Below are 7990 nucleotides of genomic sequence, written 5' to 3' on the forward strand. Positions count from 1 at the left end.
GGGATACAAAGTAAATAAAGTATCATTAAAAATAAAATAAAATTTAAATTTAAAAAATTGAATTTTAAAAAAGAGGAAAAAAAGTTGAACCTAAGAGTTTGTATCATAGCAGTATTTCACAGTTGAAAGCAGTGATTGTGGAAAACAGTAGCCTGGCCAGAAGCATCTTGAATATAGCCACAGTAGCTACCAGCATAAAACTGGTTAAACACGCAAAGTGCATCCGTACAATGCTGCACACTGTAAGTTCATCTCCAGGTTGCTCTGATTCCTTCCACACCACTCTCCTGATGGCTCTCAAGACTATAATCAGCTGTCAGGCCTTTCTCTTTCTGGCTTTCTGGCAATCTTCTCGTCTCTCTCAGTGTTCGTTGGCTTGGCTTTCCCTCTCTCTGCAGCTGTCTAGCCCTGACCCATTGACTCGGACTTGTGCTTACAGATGAAGGAGCCATTCCAACTGTTTGTTCCCTCACAGGTAAGATGAAAAGAGCAATCCCCAACAAGGAGCTATGGTACCTATTTTCAACATTAAATTGAGTAGGAAAATTCTGTTTCCAGCACATAGAGTGTGTTCACTAAACAGTATTTTCTACTTTCTCTATGGAGCTTCATCCTCTAATCCATGCTGCATGCTGATGCCAACGTAATATTACCATACATAGATCGTTTCCCAGAAACCGTTTGCAATCCTAAGTCCCTTTATAGTCATCTCTCAGGGTAACCAACAGCTCTTCCAGAGCCCATCTGTCTTGTCACCATCCTCCATAGGACGTCTCATACTCCATTGCCGGATGCACTTGGCATTTGACTTGTGTACATTACCAGTGTGATTATCTGTTAGATGGGCAATGAATCAGTGTTCAGTGGAATGATGTGGTCATTTTTGTTTTAAAGTATGGAATGTGACATTTGGTTAGGGGCATAAACTTGCTGTTGTAGCGTCGTTCCCATGAGAAAATCAGATCTGATTTGTAGTCTTTTGACTTACTATAGTCTTTGCATAATAGAAATCATTGCAAGTTTAAGGCCTGCTTAGTAAAGGACTACTGTTCATAATTACTAGGGGTTCTGTTGAATTCAGTATGAAATAACTAAACAGGCAAGTTGTTCCGACTTTAATGCATTCTTTATGATGACGTTAAGAATTGAGAGGAACACATAAATTATGAGCAGGAGCGAAAAATAACTCCTGTTGAAAAGTGGGCTTTTTTTTTTTTTTTTTTTGACAAAATGTAATACTGACCAAAAGCTGGTTTTTCTTTCAGTGCTGAGCCCTTACTCTTGCTGGTAAGTTCTCTACCCCTGCACCCATCTGCCAGCCTCGTGATTGGGTTTATGTCCTCCATTCAGGACTGAATTGCTCTATTTTTAAAAATAGGAAATGGGCTTCCCTCTGGACTTTCTCTTTTCTCTCATTAAAGTATTTTGCTGTCGAATCTGTCTGAACCAGCCTAATCTAGCATAGAAGCTAGTCAACATTTAGAAAAAAAAAAAGACTAATGAACTATATATATTCCCTTTACACAAATAGCAATTAGCTCAGGAGATAATTTTCTTAATTCATGACTAACTCCAATTTTTATCTTATATCCCTTTGCCTATTCAGAGAAGCCGGAAAAGCATAGCAAACAAATTCAGTCGCATCAATTTGTCCCTTCACTATCTGAAACAATATTGCCACAGAGAAAGGTTCAAATATGTAGCCTTCCCCAGAGGCTGGAGTGCAGCACTGTGTGGTTTCAGGAATGGTGGCAAATGTTTCTTTTTCTTCCTATGCTTTCTTTGTTGTGTGTTTGGAAGAATCCATTCCTTACTTTTTTTTTTTTTTTTTTAGCACTTAGAGGTTTTTCTTTGTATCTCTCAAGAGAAGGATTCTGACAGCAGGGAACGTGAATGAGGCCTGTTTATATTCATTTGGAGACTCGTGACTATCCATTGCAAGATCTCTAGATTATAAGGCAGACATCAGCACCAGACAGACAATATTCTCTCCCTCTCTCTCTCCCCCCTTGTTCCTTGTCTCTTTCTCTCTCTCTTTCTCATTTCTTTTGCATGTGTATGTTGTACATGTGAGTATACATGTTTGAACACATGTAAGCACACATGTATGTGTGTGTACTCAGGTGCATGTGTGTGTGGAGGCTTGAGGTTGATGTCAGGCATGTTCTTTGTTTACTCCGGACTCTCTATAACTTGCCAAGTCTGATCTAGCTATTCAACTTGCCATGGGAAATCCCCTACTTTCTTCCTGAGGGCAGGGATTTTTGGTGACTTGCCACCCCTGGGCTTTAGCCATGAGGCATTGCCCCAGCTTCTGTTATACTACCAGACTTAAAACAATCAACAAAGAAACTAAACCAGCAGCAACAAACCTCAAAAAACAACAACAAACCAATAACACAAACTAAACAACAACACAACAACTATCAGCCCTTTTTCTGACCTGAATTAATTTTCTAAAATGTTCCTTTACCTTAACATTTCCAAATTCCCATAATTCTCTATTTTATTTTATGGCTGTAAGAAGACAATGTCAATTTAAGGTTCAAATATATTAGGGAAATGATTACATTTATCCACATTCTTATTTTTATAAAGAAAAATTAGTAACACAAAATTTCCTTCAACAGAGACTGTGCCTGGAGAGATGGCTCTGGAGTGCTTGCCAGCAAGCTTAGGTTTGATTCTTGGGACCTACATAGTGGAAGGACAGAAGTTGTCTTTTGATGTGCATGTTTTCACCCTGGGTCTCATAGCTGTCCTTGATAAGTAAATGTAATAAAGTTTTTAATTAAAAAAATCCATGCACTTTCAATCACTGGAAAATGGCTTTCTTCTCTTTTCCCTTCTTATGAGCTATCAGGAGGTGGCAGGAAGCTTTGTTAGGTCACAGGTATACACATAAACACTGTCAACTTAGGAACATGTAATAAAGCAGACAGCATCCCTGAACCTGGTATGAAGACTGTGTCATTCCAATAAAATGTCCTTGGTTTTGTATTGAATCATAGCATAAGAACAATTTATTGATACTCTTACAGGATCCATCCAACTAAAGAAGTTAGACTCATTAATCCATGATGTTCAAGGCATCTCAAAGAAACATGGTTGAATTTTTTGGCAAGTAAAGAGCCTCAATCAGATTAGAACTGGTCACCATTTCCCCCCAAGAATGCTGAGTGGTTGCAGTGTCCAACCATGTGCCTCGCCTTTCCTGCAGTCCACACGAACTTAGAGGGCCCCATGTGTCCTCCTGGTGACTGGGAGAATAGTGCATGGTTACAGATAACTTTGGCTACAAATAAGCGAAACCACAAGTCACATAGAGTGGCTCAGGCAATGGAGAAGTTGAAAGACAGGCTTCGGGAAGGCTTCTTCCTGGGAACTTGACTTGGAGTCATGTCTTTGAGAATGTCTTGGTTCTCTTGTCCTTTTAGTTTCAATTCTCAGCTTGGATTGGCCTTATTAGCACTGAGATAGGGACTAATAATTCATTATAGTAGAACTCTTAGCTTGAATCATTGTTGACCAGTAAAAAAAAAATTCCTTTCTAGCGTCCCTTGAGGTTGGGAATGACTATGTCCAGATGACATACTAAAATGGGTGAGAAGGACCTTCCTTCTACCATTATTCTCCTTTTTATTAGATAGAATTGTGATATGGTAATGAGCAACCTTGAGGCACACAAATAGTGATAAGTTTGAAAACAAAATCACCCGAATCCTAAAGACTAAGGCAGAACATGGAGAAAGCATTCTGTCTAGCTGTGTTCCATGGCAGCCTTGAGTGATTTATGCTGTGAATAAGAAAGAAACATTCATTTTATGAAAGAGAGATTAATTTTATTCTCTGTAGATCAGGGATTAAAATATCCGGGGCCCCAAAGAGTCTCTTGAGTCTTGTAGGCCCAGATTGTGTATGTGTGTGCACTGTATGTATGTGTGAGTGTTCATGCGTGCATGCAGGTATGTGTATACATGTATGTGTGAGTATAGGCCAAAGGTCAATGTCAAGCGTCTTCCTCAAGTACTCTCCATCTTGTTGTTTAGAGTCTCTCACTCAACTCATCATTTCAGCTAGACTGGTGGGCCAATGAGCTCTTGGGAGCTGACAATAGAAAATCCCCTTGCTACCTTCACCACAAAGCTGGGCTTACAAATGCATGCCACCATGCCTAGCTTTTACATGGTCCCTAGGGATGTGACCTCAATTCTCCATGCTTGTGTAGCAGGCACTATACCGATAACGCTATGGTAATTTGAATATTGACCCCGGAAGATAGCCATATCCTACTTCCTGGAACTAGTAAATATGTCACTTTATATGGCAAAAAGGACTTTGCAAATGTGAGTAAGTTGAGATGGGCAGAGTGGCTTATGCAAGCTGTTCCCATAAAACCACAGCATCCTTATAAAAGATAGACAGCCGAGTAAGAGAAGTTATGGTGGTACTATAGCACAGGCTGCGGAGCAAAGTGGGCAGCCTCCAGAAGCTGAAGGAGGCAAGGGGTTGGACTTTGTCCTAGAGGACAAACTATGCCTTCTGATGCCTTCAGTTCAGCCTGCTCTTGGACCTCTGGCCTCCAGTAGTGATAGATAATAAATGTATATTGTTTTAAGCCACTGAGCTTGTGCAACTGTGCTATGGCCACAGTAGGAGACCAGTTAAATATATAACTGTTTGTTCTTTGAACCCTCATTTTCTTCCCAGAATGCAGTGGAGTTTTCCAAAGAGTATCCGACATATTGTAACAATTGACTAGCTGCATTACTTGTGAGAATCCAGTTGTCCTCCAATGCAAGGAGGTATCAAAAGGATGTACAAAAATATAAAATAACACTATTTTCATCACCTTTTAAAACTTAAAACTAGGTTGCTTATTTACTCTGTGAGAAGTTCATTGCTTTTACATCAGACCATAAATGTAACAATGGAAAAGATCTCATTATTAACTTAGGATTCATTCAGTAGACACTAACTCTGAAGCACCGAAATGAAGGATCTTTGTGGTCATAGATAATTTTTGAGGGAATTAAAATTATCCTCACACCAAGAAAGAGAGAGAGAGAGAGAGAAGAAAGGCAGAGAATGGCTGTTTTCAGCTTAAATGGTGTAGCTGGTAATGGCAATTTTGGATCACAATTTTATTTACATTACCCACAGGCAGACTTTTCCCAAAAACAAGTGGACATGCCAGCTTTCACTGTGATTGAACGCATTTAAGATCTATGCCCAATCTATGTCAGCCGCTCTAAATGAACACTGAAAGATGAGTCATCAGACCACCGAAAGGAACCTCAATGCCTCTTAGACCAAAGTTTTCTGGAATCCTCTGTGAAGGAGAGAAGCAACTCAAGGCTGCTGTCCTTTGACCTCCACGGGCATGAAACATGCATATCTGCACTCTTGCACATTGTACAGGCACATACACAACAGTAATAGTAAAACACAGCACATTCTGGGATCTGACCCATTTATCCCCCTCATGCTCAGATGCTCTCACTGGGAGTGACGTTTCCCTTTACCTTTTATAATCCCCCACGGGGGTGATCTATTTTAGTTTAAGAGAACAATCGAATTCAAGTCAATACTTTAATATGCCTCTGTAGTGAGACATACCCTGCCTTTTTGGAGCTGCTCAGGTTTGTCATAGTTTGTCATAGTTTCTCCAGCTGGCACTGTGCTTTAAAGAACCTTGTGGGGAAAGTTGCATCATTGAGTGAGTGTAGTGGAGGATGACCCCAGGAGCCACATTTTGGACGAGCAACTGCCAAGACTGTGAGGCCAGCCCTGGTGCCACGCTGCTGTCTGCCGCTGCGCGGACACCCTACTCTCAGCTTGCTTGCGGTGTTCTTTTCTTCTGACCTTCAGCTTTTCCTGGCCTTAATGGGGCACGAGGACGCCTTGCACATGAGTGCAAATTTTTTGGACTTTTGGCAAATTCCCAAGCTAGGCTCTACTCTCTCCCTCATGCCCTCCGAACTGTGTGGGACTGAAGTCTCCAGGGACCTGGAGAGTCCCCTTCCTCCTGTCCCACGTGTTCCTTCCTGAGTTCACTTCGCCGTGGCTGCCGTGGCTGCCTCCACGCTGGAATAGAACAGCTCACACTGTCGGGCCTTCCCGGAAGCGTCAACAGAGGCTGAGTAAGAGCCCCTCAAAGCGAGCTTCCCCCTCACCTTCTCCACGCTTCCCTTCCTCTCGCGGGCATCCCCACCAGATTAGCTTCTCTAGGCTTTAGTGCCTTCATCCACAACACAGGAAAAGCACAGTACCTGACTTGGAGACTTTGAAAAGCTAATTCTATAAAGAGAGCAGTCTCTCAGTCAACGGTGGTGTTCCATACATACTAATTATTACTTTATCAGCACAAATTTTAGCACATGCCTGCCAGTCTCCTTCAGGTCCCATCTGATATAATACTTGTGAACTGAACACACATGCTAATAATTACACACATTATGTTCCGGGAAGTTAAATATTTAGTCTGTGTTGGGGAATGAGCTGAAGCAAGTTGGTTCTGTGAGCAAAATCATGCAATGATTTTCTGAATCTCTTCATCAGCATTTTGTTGCCTACCAGTCTTCATCCAGCTTTCACAAGCTATGTAGAAAGGATGTTGGGATCGGCCACAGTCTCCTTTATCAGGTAGAGCTGATCATTCCTCTCCTTGGAGAAGATAGATTGAAAAGGAGGAATATGGAGAGGGAGGGGGAGAAAGGAGGAGGAGAGTAGGAATGGGGAAGAGGGAGAAACCAAGGGGCCATTCCTTATGAGTCCAGCTTGGTTGCCCAGTATGGAGACGGCTGCAACTCCTTTGAAGAAATGCCCTTCTACACATAATACAAACGCAGTTTCATTGTTGTGAGTCTTTAATGGAAATTTAGATTTTTATATGGTTTGGCTGATAGCTTTCTCAAAACTTTCCCCAAACTGGTCTGTAACCAGTTTTATGATTGTGTAACTAGCATACGTATATGTTTTTGGTACCCAAATGTACCTTCATAAGGCAGCGGCTTATAGTAAGTCATCTGTAGCAAAGCTCACAAGCTTTCTCTATAGAGGGACAGATAAATAAGCATTCTGGACACTGTGAACCCTATAGTCTCTTTGCAGCTCCTCGGCCCTGCTGTTATAGTCAAAAGGCGCAGAGGAAGTCATGTACACGCATGAGCAGGCCTGAGAGTCAGTGTTATGAGCACTAACATTGGAATCTCACCGGCCCCAAATTCCAGTGACCTTCAGACTCCTTTGATCATGATTTTGGCCAAAGCCAGAAGAATCAAGGAAGAAACAGTCTCAAAGAAGAGTGGATATTCTCTAGGGAGAGATCTCAGAAATGTTCATTTAAGAGTCCTTAAGTCACAAACATCAAATAATTTGTTCATATCACTTTGCCTCAGTGATCTGTTGAAGAGGTCTAAATATCATAATAAACTGAGTTAAATTTATCTACCTATAAACTTACATTGATTAACTTTTGTTGAATGCATGATAGTTATAACCTATTCAGACCCTGTAAAGTTTGAATGAAGACTTTCCTTTAGTTCCTTGGGAGGGATTTATTTTATACTTATTTTTTAAATAAAATTATAATTTAAAATAATTTCAAGCTTATGGAAATTTTGCATTTTTTACAGAGACTTTCCATATAACTTTCCTGATGATAACATCCTAAATGAATCCATTTATTTCAAATAACAAACAATAAAGACACATCACTGTTAGTCGGAGTTCATATTTTCTTCAGATTTTCTGGTTTAATTGAATGTTCTTTTTCTGTTCCAGGATTCCATCCAGGAAGTCACATCACATTCACTTGTCACATTTTTGTGGGATCTTCTTGGCTGTTATCATTTCTGAGACTTTTCTCTTTTTCATGACTGTATTAGTCAGTGTTCTCCAGAGAAGCAAAATCAGTAGAAGAATCACCTATTTTTCTATCTATCTATCTATCTATCTATCTATCTATCTATCTATCTATCTATCTATC

Source organism: Psammomys obesus, unplaced genomic scaffold (genome assembly GCF_907164565.1).
Source record: "Psammomys obesus unplaced genomic scaffold, mPsaObe1.curated_primary_1811, whole genome shotgun sequence".
NCBI classification, from domain to species: domain Eukaryota; kingdom Metazoa; phylum Chordata; class Mammalia; order Rodentia; family Muridae; genus Psammomys; species Psammomys obesus.